Raw genomic sequence first — 18,269 nt, 5'->3', positions numbered from 1 at the left:
CAGTGAAATAAATTTTTACTTAGCCTTCGTTTCCTAAATTTCTGGTGTGACAGATCTAAATAATAACTTGTTAAACCTGTTAAGAACTTACTGCTCTATGTGAAATTTCCAGTTACTATAAATCTATAGAAACAAACCTTCATTTTGTGTAGATTCTAGCTGAAGCTTCAAAAGAGTAGAACTGAGAAAAGAGAACAGTCCTTTTATATGTTGGGGTCCTAGCCTGCTTTTTTTTTCCTACTCAAACACGTCAGTCTCTCCAGACAATAAAAGAAAAACTGCCTCTCTTGTTAAGGATGTATATATAAGGCTGTTTAGGACTGCCTGTTCAGTTTAAAATTTCCAGAAGGTTTAGAGATAGAAATGGCTAGGCAAAGACTTAGCCAGAAATACATGTTAGTGAAATATGTTAAAGGGAACTGGATGTGTTAGGGAATATGGCTAGAGCAAATGTCCAAGGACTGCTTCTCAGGAGTGTTGTGGATAAAACTATTAAAGGAGGGTGGGGGGAGAATGATTAATTTTTTTTTTTTGAGCTACTTTATGCAGCTTTGTACTGATGTTCTGGTAGCATAAATTAACCTGGAAAAAGCAAAGCCCATACCAGTTTCTCTGCTTGCTGTTTTATGTTACTGAAGATAGTATTAAGTGTTCCCATGATACTGATTTGTAATGGGTTTTTTCCTGCTCTTTTAAAAATAGTGGCTTGATTGTGCTTAACTGTGTTAGCAGCTTTTTTGCAAAGCTTTTTCTAGTACTGAATCAGGACCCTGTTCTTTCCAGCTTTCAGTATATAAACAGCCTGCATGTGGTTGCAAAGCTGTGGTGTCAGTTTATTGACAAAAGGTAGTTGTTTCTTTGCAAATGTAGATTTCTTTTTGGCTTGATTTAAGTTGTCTTGGTTGCCCCAGACCTTACCTGAGGCTTTCTGCTGTAGCCCTGAGAAAATGCACAGGGCCCTATCATAGGTGTCTCATTAAAGAGTCCCACCACCAAAAGAAGAGATTAAACCAGAAGATGCCTACGTAGAGTACATGTTTTCTATTTATTTGACCGATAATCAAGTTAATTGTACAGTGCACTTGAAATGGTACTAGATTCTTACAGGCATGCTGAGAGGGAATAGCCAAGGCCTTATGAATCTAATTTATTCCATTAGATCATGTTGTGCTGGTTTTGCTAGCTGCTTACCTGTAGAGCAACCCATGCCTTTTTATTGTTCTTTTGAAGTACCCTATAGCATGTAGCATAAAGCATACCACAAAACCAATAAGTACATCTCTTTCCTGTTGCATTCAGAAAGCTGAAACATTTAATATTTATATGTTTAATATTGCTGTGACTGAAGGCATTTCCAAAATATGTGCATGATTAGAGGTTTTACAGATTTGTACCCCTTGTATTCTCAGATCAAGTGGACCATTACTAGAGGCAGTAGTCAGTCCTTGTGCATTTGCTTGTACACAGTATGTGCATTCTGTGAGAGACTCAAGAGCTTTGGGTGTACTTTCAATATTAAGACAGCTTTTTGTCAAAAGAAACAATTGCTTAGACAAGATAGAAAAAATACAATGCTTGCATTTAATTGGTATACTAGAGACATGGCACTTGGTTTGTTTTACTTCCTGCCTGAAGTACCCCAGTTTGCTGTTAAATGGCCTTTTCATATCTTTTTACACACTTTGCCACCTGACAGAATTATTATTGGAATGAGACAGCCAGACAGATGGTATTCTTGCATCTCCATTAGAATGATTGTCTGGCACAGATGCTAATTCCCAGTCAAAACAGAAATATTTTTTTCCTTCTAGGTATTTGTGTGCTAAACTGTCTTAATCTGAAGGTGATGTGGTTCTTTATTGCTATGAAGAAACAAAAGTGCTTTCCCTTTTGTATATCATAGGGTTTTCTTTTGTATGCCTTACTGAAAGAGATTTTTTTTTAAGTCCTCTAACAGCTACACTCTATATTCCTTCCAGGAATTAGTTTCTAGACCAATATTTTAGAAGACATAAATTTAAGAGCTTTAATGTCTGCCACTTCTAATATTGCTAAGAAAGTTTTAAAAAAAGTGATTACAAGCTATTAAAAAAATTGAGGTTTATTCAGGTAGAGTATGCATCTCAAAAATCACTTAAGTAGCTTTACAACCCAGATAGATGCTTACTTTCAGCTTTGTTTCTGCTCTAAAATTTGCACTGAAGCTTGGGAGACGAACTCATACTGGGAGTTCTTTTAAAGAAAAAGGCTCCAGCTGAGTTTAAAAAGGCCTTGGTATTGTCCCAGTGACTGTTTAGGCTTCAACTTTAGGGCTTGTTTGTTTGTGGAGATTTTGTATTTGGTGGGGGTTTCTTTTTTGTTGTGTTTTGGGCATTTGGGGGTTTCTTTTTTCTGAGTAGTGTGAACTCATGTAGAGGGTGCTCAAGACAAGCATGAAAAAGGGTTTCCTACTTCTTTACCTTAAGGTTGTGAGACTGTGGAAAGTATAGAAATGAGGGCAGGATTTATATTTAAAAACATTTTGCTGTAGAATATTGATGCTGCTAGTCCAAAAGCAATTACTGTATGGATAGTTTTCCTGATTTTAATTCTCAAAATTTTGAAATATGTAGTCAAAAATGCATGCTGTAGGTAATATATTGCTGATGTAGTGGGATGTTAGAAGTACTGCTTACAAGACAGTACTGATGTGTCAGCAGTACTTCTCTTCTTGGGGTGTGTGTATCATGCCCTTTAATCTTTTGTTCACCTTTTCCTGTAAGTAGGTGTCCAAATTTCAGGGTATTGTTTAAACTACTTGGTGTTTATACTAGATGACCTTAAAAGATCCTTTCCAACCCAAATTGCTCTATGATCCTGTCAAGGAGTCTGCTTTCCCCTACCCCATTCAGGATCACTCTGGTTTTAATCTTTGTAGGCTGTCTTAAATTTAAAAGAATAATGTTTTGCTGTGTGATGCCCATTTTATCTAGAACAAACCTAACCAAATCACTTTTCCCCCATCATTTTTGCTCCTCTATGAAAGACTCATCAGTGAACTTTTAAACTTCTTGTAAAGTCTTTCTAGAACAATTTAGGATTAAACTCACCAATTTAAATAGAGCTTGTCTTCTTTTCCTGGGAAAGAATTTGTGCTTAGAACTGTAAATTAATTTGTGGATCATTTCATGGGATGGCTTGGGTTGGATAGGAACTCTAAAGATCATCTAGTGAACCCTCCTGCAATGATCAGGGATAGATCCAACTAAGTCAAGTAATTTAGAGCCCTCTCCACTCTCACCATAAATGTTGCCAGGGATGGGACATCACCACTCCTGGACAACCTGTTTTGGTGTCCCATAGACCTCATGGATGAAAATGTCTTCACTCTGTCAGATATAAATCTGCCATCCTAGTTTAAAACCACTACTCTTTTTATCATAAATTATCCCACTAAAATGTCTCAGTCTTTCTTACAGGCTCCCTTTAGTGTTGGAAGGCTCCAGTAATGTCTCTACTGGAGCATGCTCTGTCTGTCTTCATAGGAGAGCTGCTCCAGCCCTCTGATCATCTTTATGGCTCTTCTCTGGACATGCTCCAACAGGACCATGTCTTTCCTGTGCTCAGTACTCCAGGGGGAGTTTCACCAGAGTGGCAGAATTACTTCCCTTGGGGGGAAAGGGGACAAACCAACCCAGTGTTGTGGCCTGTAGCAGGTAATAATGCGCTGCTGAGGTGTGCAGCCATCAAATTCTTAGCATAAGCTGACTTTACTATTCCGGAGTGTCAGGAAGCAGTTAAATTATTAAAATGGGACTAGTGGCTCCTGTATATCACAAAAAGTGATGCCTTCTATAAGGCATGTAAAGAGGATCCTACATACATGTGGTAAAGTAACCCTGTAGAAATGTGTTCTGAGCATACACACTTCAATTTCTAGCTTTTAGGAGGACAGTGAGGCAGGGAATAGAACATGAATTGGTCAGAGGCCATACATGAAATCAGAATCAATTAGGTTGGAAAGGATGTTTGAGATCATTGTGTTCCATCTGTTAACCTAACACTGCTGAGCTGAACAAGTCTCCCCAAGTGCCACACCTTCTCAATACCTCTAGGAATAGTGACTGCACCACTTTTTTGGGCAGCCTGCTCAACACTTGACAGCTCTTTTTTTGTGAAGAAATTTCTACTGAACATCAAAGGTGAACCTCCCTTGGCAAAAATCTGAGGCCCATTTCTTCTTGTCCTGTAACTTGTTTGTTACTTCAGAGAAGAGGTGGATTCACAACCTCCTGTATTAAGTGACAAGGTCTTCTCCAAGCTTCATTTTCTCAAGGCTAAACAGCCTCAGCTGTTCCTCATCAGACTTGTGCTTCAGACTCTTCACCAGCTTTGTTGCCCTTCTCTGGCCATGCTGTGGTGCATCATTTTTCCTCCAGTGAGGGGTCCAAAAGAGCACAGTATTCAAGATGTGGCCTTACCAGAGTCCAGTACAGGGAGACAATTGCTTCTTGGATCTGGTTATCATATTTTGTAATATGAGCCAGGATGCAGTTGGCCACCTGGGAACACTGTAGGCTCATGTTCAGGCAGTCCTATCTCACTCAGGGCCTAGCAGCTGTTTTGGGACTGCTGTGGACCAGGGGAATCTGGCTGTTGAATTAAAACAAAGCATTATGAAGGTCTGTGGGGATGTTGATGCAATGTGATTCTGCCTAGTACCCTGAATGGCGAGGTGAAGAAATTCAATGAAGTGCAGTAGATGGTGGGAGTGATTTAGGATTCTGTTAAGAAGACTGTGGTTGCTAATGGGGCTCAACTGCAGAGGCTGCAGCTCTCTGTGGTCCACCTGATGTCCTTATGGCCCATTGGCATGTCTTGCTCAGCGTGGTATCCAGCTGTAGGCTCTGTGGCTCTGAACCCCAGGGGCATCTTAGGGTAGAGATGACCAGCACCGGGGTTGCCCAGGTGGTCCTTTTCTGCCAGCACAGTTTTCCACACACTTTGCCTGAAACCCTACAGGCTTGGTGAAGTTGTTGTGACTCAAGTGCAGGACCTGGCACTTGGCCTTGTTGAGTCTCATTAAATTGGCTCATCAATCCAGTCTGTCCAGGGCCCTCTGCAGACCTCCTTTCTGCCCTCCTGCAGATTAACACTCCTGCCCAAATTTGTGTGTTCCACAAGCTAGGGAGTGTACACTTATCTTGTCCAAATCATTGATAAAGACACTAAACAGAATTGGTCTGAATACTGAGCCCTTGGGAGCCTCATTAGTTAGCATCTGGATGCAACTTTGCCAGTATTCTCTGGGCCTGGTAATCTTGAAGATTTCTACCTAGCAAAGCATCTGCTTCTCCAAGCCATGAGCAGCTGGTTTGCCCAGGAGAATGCAAGGGAGAACTATCAAAAGCTCTGCTAAAATTTACTGAACTCAGGGTGCTGAATACCCCAAGAACAACTGGTGGAAATCTGAAGGTAGCTTCTTAACTTACTGGGGGAAAACCAGCTTGTTTTATAGTGCCTCATAGAACTGAGCAGCTCGCATGTGATTTTCAGGTAGGTTTAAGTCTGCTGCAGGTGATGTTTTCATTACAGCCATCAGAGGGCTCTCACATCCAGGCCTACATAACAGACTCTGGCTGTAGCTATGAAATGCCAAAGAGCAATTGCACTGAAAACATCACTGATCAAGGTATGTGCTCACTGCATAGAAACAAAAAGCTGAGAGTGTGAATAAGATTTCCCTTAATGTTGTTTATTAAATTTATTTTGAGCAATTGTGCAGAATTGATTTGCCTAAAATATCTGGGGGGAGAGGAGGTGTGAAATGACACCCCCCCCCAAAGTAGGTATTATCCTTTTTGTTAGCTGTTTCACTTGTGCAGGTAAAAATTACCAATACAGCATTAAATGTTAGGAATGTTAACTGAGGCTGCCTGCTTGGTACTCCTGATTTTACGTTCACTAGAATAGAGATCTTTATACATAATAAAGCAACCTATTTACTGAATCTCTTCTGGAGAAAAGTGTTGCAATGATGGGTTGTAGTTTAACCTCAGCTAGCAGCCAAGTACCACACAGCTGCTTGCTCTCCAGTTGGATCAGGGAACTAATTATTAGGATGGTAGCTAGAAAGCTTGTGGGTTGAGATAAAGGCCTTGGAATAGAAAAGCCTCACACACAGGCAAAGCAGAACAAGAAATTAATTCACTTCTTCCCATAAATAGGCAGGTGTTCAGCTATTTCCAGGGGCCCATCACATGTAAGAGTGACTAGGGAAGACAAATGCCACTGCTCCAAATGTCCCCCACTTCTCCTTCACCCCACTTTATAACCTAAGCATGAAGTCCTGTACTGTGTCACATCCCTTTGGTCAGTTGGGATCACATGTTCCCACTGTGTCTTCTTTCTGTTTCCCATGCACACTCAGTGTCTTTGCTAGCATTTGCTAGCATGGCAGTACAAGAACTTGGCTCAGTGTAAGCACTGCTCAGCAATAATATCTCTGTATTACCAGCACACTGTTCAGCACAAAACCAAAATATCCTCATGCTAGCCATTGTGAAGAAAACTTAATCATACACAAGTCTTTATTGGTAAGACACTTCCTGTAAATGCTGGATTCCGTGTGTTTTTGATAGTGAAATAAGTGTGTGGTCTTTGTTACAGTATTCATAAAACCTAAATTGCCAGTTGTGATTATCTGAGTGTTGTATTGGTTATTCCCTGATTTAGGAGAAAGACAGACACTGAAATTACTTATTTTCTTAGGGGATCTGTGATAGTTTCATTAATTGAAAGTGCAGTTGTGTTAACAGGTTTTAAAATGTAGATTAGTCAAAGTAAATGATCAATAGTGGTGAAATTTCCAAAATGGTATTTTAGTGCTGTTGTTGCCCATTAGTAGGTTGTGAAGTCTGGGCTGATGAGCTTTGTTCTGCTGTGGTGTCCTGAACTCAAAAAGGTGCACAGCACCTTAGAATGCCAGGCTCTAGAAGATGGGCAGCTGCTGTGCTGTGTGGCAGCTCACACCAAAGCCTGCTTTTTGCATTGAGACAGTACTAAATGTGGCTGCTGGGCTGGAGGAAGCCTAGAAAGGGATTTTTTTTATTTCCCATGCTATGTGGAACTTGATTGTATCTCTTCAGCTTTTAGGCAGTTGGTTCCATGAAGAAATACCGGTAAGAGGTTCAGGAGCCTAGAGCTCCTGGTGAGTCAGTAGATTGAAATAAAAAAATACTGGAACTGACACTTTAGCAAGTCCTTCTGTGCCCAGGGAAAGAACATCTTCTATGTTCCTGTATAAATTCATGGCCACTGCAGAAACATTTCATGTTCATTTCAGTTTCCTTTAGCTTGGTGGGGAATGTAAGCACATCAAGTTCTGAAAGGGTTCTTACTCATGCTTTTTCAAACTCACAAGCAGGCCTTAAAGTCAGGCCAGTACTAAGCAAGAACTCCTCCAGGCAAGTGAGGTTTGATTAAAAAAGTGAGCAGTAGACTGTACTCATTCTTTAAAATAAGCTTCAAAACTGGTCTTTCAAAGAGCACTCCCAAATAAATGAGACTGAATTTTTTTTTTTTTTTTACATTTTAAGCCTTGACTTCAGCCTTTGGTCCTAGACTATTTGATCTGTTTTTGAGAAACTATGCCTGAATATAACATAGATCAGTATGGTAACTGAGCTGGGTGCAGATGAAGGTGTAGGGATTCTCACAAGCTAAAGATACATGAGGAGTTCACTGTTTTTGTATTATTTCTTGTACACATTCTGCTTTGTAATACTTGAGTGTGATCTGTTTTGCTTACGCCTGGTTTATAACCATCTCGGTTCTATTTCTGCCTGCTAATCTTCACACTGTGGTGGACCCAGCTGTGCAGTCCATCTTGTATGCAGAATGGTACCAGTTGCCATGACAGCATATAGCTACCTACTGGTGGCAGAATAATAGGTGTGTGACTTCTTTGGGAAGTGTCACCAATGTCATTTGGTCGTCAGCCAGCAGGTGGGGCATTAAGCTAACAGAAACCTGCCAAATACTGTAATTTATAAAACCTTTCACTTTGGGAACACTGCAGTTTGTCCTTTTGACAATAAAAGCTGTCCATTGCAAAGTGTTGCAATTCTTATTATGGGCTAATTAATTTTTTTGTTAAAAATATAGCCGTAAGAAATGCAATGAGAAGGCTTTGTAGATTGCCAAAAACCATGTTATGAGTTGTAGTGGGTTTGGAAGAAAGGTGGGGTTTGTGAGCAGATTTGACACTAGTTCCAAGTATGTCATCAGAACAGAGCTGGGCATTCCATAGGGAAGTTTGAAACAGTGCTGTGTTTCTTAGCTAAAAAAATCCATCAGCTTATTTGTAACTCTTTTCACTTCTTCTCTTTATTGTACAGTGCTTTCAAATCAAATCCTTAAATGAATTCAACAATATTTCAAAGGATTATAAATCCAAAAGGGTTTTGGTTTTCCTTTCTGCTTTCAGGTAAGTCTAGTTTATTCTACAATCCCAAGAATTTGACAAATACAAAACAAGAAAAAGAGAAGCCTGTAGAGCTACCCAAACTCAGTATATTTTGAATCTACTTATTTATCCACCTTCATTGTTTCCTTTTTTACAGAGGTGGTGTTAAAATGAGTAAGAACATGGACCATTTCTTTAAATTGGATACTCATTCTTAATCTCTCTGTTCTTGTAATGGAACACAGTAATTGCCAATGAGTGGGAACTCAGATATGTCGTTTACCCTTCTTACCAGTGCTTGGTGTTACCTGCTGTTTTCAGTGTTTCCTAGGACCAGATCCCTCTAGGTTGGTCGGAAAAAGGGAAGCGGTTATCTGGCAGAAATTGTGGATAACTTAATTTTCAGTTGCTATGTCTGCTTCCCCTAGGGAACTATGCGCTCTATGAAATGTTTGCTTTCCTGGATGACATTTTCCAATATAAATGACACTTTATGATAGGGTATTATGAAGCCAACAGTGAACAGAGTAAGAAAAAAAGAGTTAGGGTTCACTTCCATATTTGCTAATGTTATTACAGAAACACCACTTAAGAAGTGAAAAAATAATAAAATATTATTTTGCTGAGTTCCTACATTTGATAGAGACTCTTAAATATTCATAGTTAAGAACTACTGTGTGTGTCCAGATCAGTGTTTTTCTAGTTCATTATTGTATGTCATTATCATTATTGGAAACCTGTCTGTAAATGGAAGAGTAAAAAGGAAAAATAGATCCTTGAGAACATGCCTCAGCTTCTAGTAGCTTGTGTCTGAGGTTTTCATCTTGTCTTTTATTCTTCCTTTTGGTATGTATTGAAGAGAGTAACAAGGCAGGCTGTACCAAAATATTTTGCCACAATGTCATAAAATGCAGTTATAAATAAAAAGAATAATATTTGCTGCATGAGTGAAATGTGTTTTCATCATTGCCTTTAAGCTTAGTAATGTTTTAACTTAAATAAAAATCCATTAAATTGTAACAATCTTGTTACTTAAAAAAAAATTCAAAATATGAAGCCAACTTCTTTCATAGACCATTAGTATTCTTTAACAGATTTTTTGCCATACTCAGTGCTCTGAAAAGGGCTAGAATTCTGTATAGAAAAACCCAATCTTGTGATGGAACTGCCTAAATAAAAGGCAGTTATTAGTAATATTATGTATTTATACTTGCTGGTATCGAGAAGTACTCTTTCTTTCTTGTGAATATGGTTGTTTCAAGTTCTGTGTGCATGCTGCATAAGCGCAAAAAAATATTCTCTATGCAGAATTAGAAGCTCGTTAGGCCACAGGACAAGTTTAGTCAGGAAGGTTCTAGTATATTTGATGAAGTATTGCCTAAATAAGGTTTTTGTAACAAATGTAGGGGACATTTGTAGCTGATGATGACTCTGATTGTGTCCTGAAGCTTTGAGTTTTGGTGACAGATCCTGTTACAAGCTACCAGAGTGGTTTTTCAATCCAAGTGGCAGGGTTCTGTGTTTTGGCAGGAGGTGATGTATTACCTCAAACCAGCCTGTTTGGCTTTTAATGTGCAGCTTCAGAAAATATGAAATTCATGTTTCTGTGTTTGTTCCCTCACATATGTATAAGCTAAGGATGAAACAGAATTGTGTTATAGTGCTGTTAGTTATTCTGGAAAGAATGCTTTTCAATTGCAAAGCAGATGTCTCATACTTAATTGGAAACAGAATTCTATCTTAGGTTAAGGACAAGGGCAGTTAAGGGAATTGGTCAGTTAAGTGCCCCTGGCAAGGCTGTGTGGGGAAAAAGACAGAACCTGTCTTTTCTCATACAACAGCAAGGTTTATTTTACTTCTGTCTGAATTAAGTAACATGGAGAATTAAACTTCCATTTATTTGACCTGTTTGGAAATGGAAGTTTCCTAACTTGATTTTTTGATATTACATTTAAGAAATCTTCTTAACTACTCTTCCAACCTTTGTGCTGCACTTCATACCTAGTGACAAAGAGAAGGTGGAGCTGGTGGGGAAAATGCATTGCTGTGACTAGTCACAAATGCCACTAGTGTTTTCTTACTGTCTTTTTTACCTGTCACAACAAGGATATACTTATACTATATATACTTATAACTGTAAGGTCAAGGATGACATTTAATGGTTTTGTTTTTCACTGTTCCCCAAGTGCACTGCATGGCAAAGTAAGGTTTCTGAAGACTTACAGCACGTTTTTTCACCTTACCATTCCAGAAAACTAAAATAGTGCAGGAAATACCAACCTTTGCAGTTACGTAAAGTTAGTCAGCTAAAATATTTATTAGTACAAGCTCACAGGTTTGTTTTCTGTCTGTATGTAAATGCTAATGAATCCAGAGTCCCCATTTGTCTTGTTTGAATGCTACTCACTTTGTTAATTCATCATGTGCTCAAGCAACTTCTTTTTGTCACCATTGGTCTTCTGTCTTTGGTGTCAGAAGGTTCTGCATGCTGAAATCACTTTCTTAATGGAACTGCCTAGAATGATATGGTTTCACAGTTTTCAAAATCTGAAAGTAACCCATAGGTACCCTGCTTATGATTTTCTCTTGATAACTGAGTCTCTTTGCAGCAGGCTTTTCTGTCCTGCACTGTTACTTCTAGCTGGATCTAGAATAGAAAGTGTTCTTTGGTACTTATTATTTCCACTGCTTCTTAGGAGTCTGGGTTAGATTGTAGTCCTTGCTCATATTCTGTCTCAGCAAACTTTATCTTATTAGCTATAATTGATCCACTTACACAAAGAGATCTGGAAAGATGTTATTGGGGACGGTGAAGCACTGTTCAAATAACTTTTGGTCTGAGAAGTTTAAAGAGAACTTAGGGTAGTTGAGGCCACAGTGATACTTCTGATGTATAAAACAATGCACTCAGAATACACACTTCATGTGCAACTTTTGTGAGGTCCTGAGTTTGCAGAAGGGGTTAATTCATTGTAACTTACTTTTTCATTCATTTTTCAGATTGTTTCATTAAGTATTGAATTTCCTAGGACTGTATCTATGTAGAGTTTATTCAGATGGTAATGAAGCAAACTCTTCCCACAAATTATTACCAATCAGCTAGAATCAAGTGTTCAGTACCTTAAGATAGTGAACCACTCTTGTCTTTTGCCTTGTTTAGTCACTGTTTGTGCCACTGGAACAGCTGGGCTGCTGCAAATACCCATCTACAACTTCCTCAGGAAGGGAATTTGTGATGCAGGCACTGATCTCTTTCTCTGATGACAGTGACAGGACCTGAGGGAATGGCATGAGGCTGAGTCAGGGGAGGTTTAGATTGGAAAAGGTTCTTCACTCAAAGGGTGATTAGGCACTGAAACAGGCTTCCCAGAGAAGTAGTCACAGCACCAAGCCTTGTCTGAGTTCAAGAAGTTTGAACAACACCCTCGGGCACATGGTGTGATTGTTGGGCCTGTCCTGTGCAGGGCTAGGAGCTGGACTTTGATGACCCTAGTGGGGTCCTTCCAGCTCAGGATATTCTATGATTCTATGAAATTCATGGAATTCTAATTTTCTGGGGTGTATCTTACCTATCCATTTACTAGAAAGGTAATAGACTATTTAACACTTAGTAAAAATTGCATGAAGTTTTGCATTATTTAAAGTACCTGGTTGTCTAGGCCTTTTTCATATTAGTGAAATCTCTCAAATGAGAATCTCAGCTGACCTCATTAATACAGCTGGGCACCAGGTATCGGACAGGTGGAAATTTACAACTTGGGAAATTCTAAGAATTGCTTTCCTTTATATGTGATTTAGTTTAATGCAATGGAAGAAGGGGAAAATGCAGTGATTTGTTCATAGTGCTGTGTTGAACTACTGGAATGTTCAGAAACAGAAATATGTATGAGTATGTATCTAGCTCCTTATTGGTGGTACTAAGTAGTGCTTAATCTGGATATCCATAGAAAGGAAAAGGCACATACTCTAGCGCCTTCAGTAGTTTAGTGCTTCTTGTTAGCACAAGTCTTGGCCTTCTGCATTGGCTTGTAACTAGCTGTCCTTTTATAGAGGGCTTTCACTTGCAGGTTTTTGGAGCACCTATGCAAGAGAACCAGCTTGTGTTCTGTAATCTGAACAGTTCATACTTTTTCTCATGCTTGATAGAGTAGCACTTCTGACAAGGAAAATTTGGCCACTGTTCTTATCAAATTGAACAGGGGCAGCTTTAGTGCCAACTTGATAGAGCAATAAATCTCTCTCTGGACAATGGTCTTCCATATGCAGCCATTTGGGGGCATATCTCTCCTGTTTCTGAAGGTTCTACAGCCTGGATTTAACCAAAATTATTAATTAGATGAGAAGGTGAAATCTGTGTTATCTGCCAGACATGTACTAAAACATTCAAGAAAGGCAGAATAAATAGAGATGAATTAAATAAATTGTCAGAAATTCTTTAATGCAGCCACAATTTTCCTCTTGCTCCTACAGAGGCTTATCTTGTCAGTAATGACCATGTGAAAAATTACATCCACACAATGTTATATAACTATTTATAGTCTTCAGAAATTTATGCCTATAAATGTATTTTAGGTTTCAAGACTATAGAAAGCAGCTTTCAGAAAGAGCTTCCAAGCAGAAAACTGATTATTAATTAACTCTAGCTTCTGCAGCTCCCTAGTAGTTTCCAATGAACAACAGAAGCATTTTAATAATAATAATTTTTTTAAAGAATTGCCTTCTGCCATTAAAATGCTGTAGTGGTAGAACTCATGTTCAAGGTAGTCTCCTTGGGAAATAAAATGTGAGCTATTTTCAATAATTGGGCTAAAACTGTGAGTCAGTCTGAGTTGTAGACTGCCTCCCAGCTCTGGCACCCTGGAGAGTCTAAAATAGCTGCTGCTTCTGAGCAAGGGTCAGATTGTGTGCTGCTGCTGGGACAGAAAGGGTTACACCACCATCACCAACTGGGAGCTGGTCAGATTGTCTCTTCACCAGCAGTATAGATCTGACTTCTCCAGAGTTTTCTAATCTGTCCCACTTCTTCAGACTGGGAAGCAGTTTTCCTGGGATTTCTGAGAAGTTATGTCTTAGTTTTGAGTAAAACCCAATGGCATTACTTTTTTGCCATAGAAAAGAGTTTATCAAAAACTGAAATTTTACATTTCCACTCAAGCTTATCATCACCTCTGTTTCTGGAGTGCTTCAGTCTGTGGAAGACTCCAATGTTGAAAGCTACAAGACATTCAAGATCTTTTAAGTGCAAGAATTTTGGAAAAAAAAACTGGAACCAGACATGGGCCAGACAGTTACAGAGCCTTTCCTGGAGCTACCAGGTGGCAGCTTGCTTGGCACTAAGGAATTGAGCAACACTGAAGGAATGCTTTTCCCTACCAGTCACACCAGTTCGTACCAATTGAGGAGGAAATGCAGATGAGTACAAGGGAATGATATATTTAGCACTGGTAAGACAGAGGTACTTTCTACTACAGGACCCAAATACAAACTAGAAATCAAAAATGTGTTTTTTCAGCAAATAAGGAAAAAAGTCTGATCATTGAGTAATTAAGATGTTTCATAGCAGTTTGCAGTGGTGATCTGAAACTAAACAGTAACAATAAATGAGGAAAATATGTTAAATGTCTGTCTCAAATGGAGCCTATTTTTTCTGATTTTGCATTTCCTTTCATATTTTGTCTTGTTAATAAAAAATTCAGTAGATCTTAAACTTGATTTTGCAGAGTGGTAGACAAATAAAACTAATTTTCTTTTCTGATATTTTGGTATCTCTTTCTGATTAACAGAAGTCAGTCAGAAGTAACTGAGTTAAGTTTTGCCAAATGCTGTTCAATGTGATGATGCAGGTGTCTGTTGCTTTTTGACAGAGGAAACAAATTTTATTCTAAATGAGCTTAAGTCTTTTTCACCCAAGTGTGAAAACTAGAAAAATGGGATATGGTTACTTTGAATGCTGGAGTCTAAGTTTGTAGTAAAAATAACAGCAACTGGCATTGCACATAGTGTCATACAAAAAAAAAATTACTTACATCAGTATGGATCTTTCCCAATTAGTTTTTCAAGTAGTTCTTGTAGTACTGAAGTAAGGGGCTTCCTAGTGGCATAACTAGAAACACCTTGCACAAGAGAGAAATGCTGTCCATGTGTTTTCATGCTGCTTTTCACTCTGTGTAATCTTCTCTGCCTAGGCCAAAATAAACACAGACATTTGGCCAAGCAGAATTCTTAAATACCTCACCAGTAGCAATTGACACCTACGCTGAACTTGCCTTACTCAGCTGCACCCAGGACTACGAAGTGCAAATAGAAAACGTGATCACTCCTGCTTGTGGTACAGGAGGTTGTAGAGCTCTGCACTGCTAAATGTGTGGATTTACCAGAGAGATTACACTGACTAGACACAGAAATAAAACATTTTAAAGCTCTTCTTAACTCCCAGGGCAAACTAATATTCCCTAATGGAGTGTCTAGGGGCAACGTCTTACTGTTGATTAAAGCAATAAGGTCCTTCAGTTGTTTATAGTTAAATGGTTGTTAGAGTAGTATTTTATACTTAATTAAGCAAGCAAATCACTACTGTTTTGCAGTACTTTATTGCTCTGCAGGGAGATGCGTGTGTGTGTATATATATGTACATATATATATATATATATTTTCACCACAACTCTGAAATTTGTCTAGGATCCTTGTTTAGGATTTTTTTAAGCTGATCAGATTTATCATGGAAAGACTGTTGGCTGTTTTTGGAGTACCACATGAAATACCTATTACAGTTGAAGTTCTAGATTGTATCTTAACAAGTCTTTATCAAAATTTCTCTTAAAGAGGCAAATAACCCCAAAATATGTCAAAAGTGCATACTTGAAAAAATTATTTGAATGCTAGCAAGCCAAAATTGAATTCTGAAATTCTCACAGTGGTAATCTAAAAAGAACAGTTTAGATGTACATAATCTTTTTAGAGTTTATACTATGTTTCAGCTTGCATGAATTACATAATTTCAATACTGGGACACATAAATAGGTGATAATATTCAGGTAATCAATCTGCTGCTTTTCTAATATGCTTTTGTAGTCAGAGGAAAACATGTTAGCATCAAAACTTCTCCTATGGAACCAACTTTCAATTCCAATTTTTCTCTACTGAAAAATGCAGGACTGCCCTAATGGGTCATGTATATAATACTGGAGCAGGTTGAAATGGTGCATCAAAGCACCTCATATGTGATGGCTCTAAGTTCACAGTCATGTCTGATACATGACCATGCAGTGGCAGTGGAAAAAATGGTAGTGCCTAGGTTTGTGCTTTGTGACCTGTTATAAAGACTAATTTGAAACACTTTTCATCTGTACAGGACTGCTACTTCATAACAATCTACAGACATCCAGGAATGTTGGTTTTCTGGTTTCCTTTATGTATCCAAGAAGATTCTGCACAAGCAAAAGTCTTCAGTGTTGTTGGACGTTCTTTCAGTTCAATCTCCAAGGTGTAGATCTGTAATTTCTAAGGTGTTGGCATGATCTGGTGCCTAGGATGTTCCTTCTGGAGCCATCTCTGACCTGATGTGTTTACAATACAGGGAAAGCTGCACTTTCACTTCTCCCTACACACTTAGCAATCCTTCCCCATATGCTTTAACAGTGGTATTAGAAAAACAACTCAATTACATGGCACCCTGATGTGACTGCATGCTGCTTTCTCACGTGGTTGGAAAGCCAGAGAAACTAATGAGTGGAGGAAAAATGACAGAGGGCAAGGAAAGAGGAAAACCTGTGTGTATAATTAAAAGAAAGGGAAAGGATAAAACCAAAACACACAGAAGGAAATAGAAAAAGGAGATGAGTAAAGTTCCCAGACAAAATGCATTGGTAGTATTTGTTTAATAGTTTAGTGCTGGTAAACTAACTTGATTTCTTCATTTCCAATGTGTTGATGTTACACTTTTGGCTACTGACTACTTGCTAATGGTGCTGGTTGTGCTTCAAGAGGACTTGAGGCCACTGAAGAAATTTTTTTGCTCCCTGATGGCACTTGAGGGAAAAGTGGGGGGAGTACTTTCAAATAGATGTCATCCATCACAATACCAGCATTTAATAGAGAAATACTCTGCACTTAGGAAGGAATTAATGTGCCAGTGTAGTGGTTTCTTTATATATTTTTACATAATTTAATTTAGTTTATGCACCTACACAGTAGGGAGAGATTCTCAAGTGGACCAGGTATAGCAAATGTATTTGTGCCTGCTGTGCACAAGGACTTCAAGTAGTTTCCATACTAGTCAAGGGTGTTTTAGGAGATGCTGAACAGGTTTCTGGCTAATAAGGGAAAGTACAATGAAGGTGGTGCATGAAGTCCCAGACTTGGTTCATAAGCATTATATTTGGGATGGATACATGTTTTTCTGGAGAGACAGGGAAGATGAGGGTGGAGGGTTGCACCCTCTGTAAAATGAGCAGCTGGAGTGTATGGAGCTCTTGGCCTTACAATCAGACTGACTGAGAACGCTAAAGATCAGAGGGTGACAGTGGTGGATTACAGGCCAGCTACTCTTGATGAAAGCTGATTAAAATAGCAGCTCTGTGACATCTATGGGTCACAGATCCTGATTCTTCGGGAGGAGTGAAGCTTCCTGCCAGTTGGATGAGTAACATGGTGGAATGGAAACAATCCAGCAAACTTCAGGAAGCTTTCTTGGTAGAAAGCTTCCCAGGAGGGCGTTGCACTAATGAATGTCCGGTAACAATGAAAAATTGTCTAGGAATGTGAGAATGGCAGCTCTGGCTCTAGTCATGGTCATGCAATGGAGCTCAAGATCCTATGGGAGTGAGGATATCAAGCTTATGGACTTCAGAGAGCAAACTTTGGCTTATTGAGGAACTGGTAAATGGGAGGCAGTTTTGAAAAGTGAAGGGTGCCTTGGAAGGCAGGCAGATTTTAATGGAGCCTTTTCCTGATGCAATAATGACACATCACAGGAGGAGGAAATGATGTTGATGAATTGGGATACTAGCTACGCTCAGTGGGGAACACCTGATTGAACTTCATGGCAAAAATATTGTGGTGGAAGCATGAACAGATTATGAAGGAGCCTCTGTTAACAGTAAGGGGCTGAACAAGGACCACAAAGAGCTGTTGAATATGAGCACAGCTAAGGCAGCTCAGAGCTGCCTTTGCCTCAATGACCTGAACTGTGCGCTTGGAGGCAAGATTGGAGCAAGCAAAGAGCTACCAGCAGTGGAAGAGCATCCAGAGAGGGATTCTTCAGAGAACTTGACCTGGACAAATCTGGCTGGGCTGAGGTTTTGGACTGTGTCTAAGGGTGCTGAGAAGATCTGGCTGATGCTTTGAGAGCAGCTGCTCTCTGTGCCATCAAGCCTTACCAAATGTTTGCCATCTTTGATAAAATGTAGGCATTTTCAGGCATGGGGATGGTAGTTGATGCCACGGCAACTTTAGCAAGGTGCTAGGCACTGGCTCCTATGCTATTTTTGTACGTGCTTAGGACTCTGTAGTCTGGATGGGTAAAAAGCTCATTGCATAGCTGGGGTCAGAAAGTTGCAGTTAAATGGGTTGCACTTTGCCTGGAGGACAGAAGCAAGTGGGATCATCTTGTATTTTAACATGTCTTTCAAGGACCTGGAAGAGATGACAGGATCCACTGTTGCCATGTTTGCACATGGCTGCATACTGAGGTGTGATCAAGCAGCTTCAGGGCTGGGCTGCTGTCCAAAAGGAACTGGGCAAGCTCAAGAACAAGCCAGCATGAACTTTTAAAATTTAACAAGGACAAACATTCAGCCTCTGGGAAGGGAGATACCTTGCAGAG

Source organism: Serinus canaria, chromosome 2 (genome assembly GCF_022539315.1).
Source record: "Serinus canaria isolate serCan28SL12 chromosome 2, serCan2020, whole genome shotgun sequence".
Taxonomy (NCBI): Eukaryota; Metazoa; Chordata; class Aves; order Passeriformes; family Fringillidae; genus Serinus; species Serinus canaria.
The sequence above is the reverse complement of the archived record's forward strand: the minus strand, read 5'-3'. Positions refer to the sequence as shown.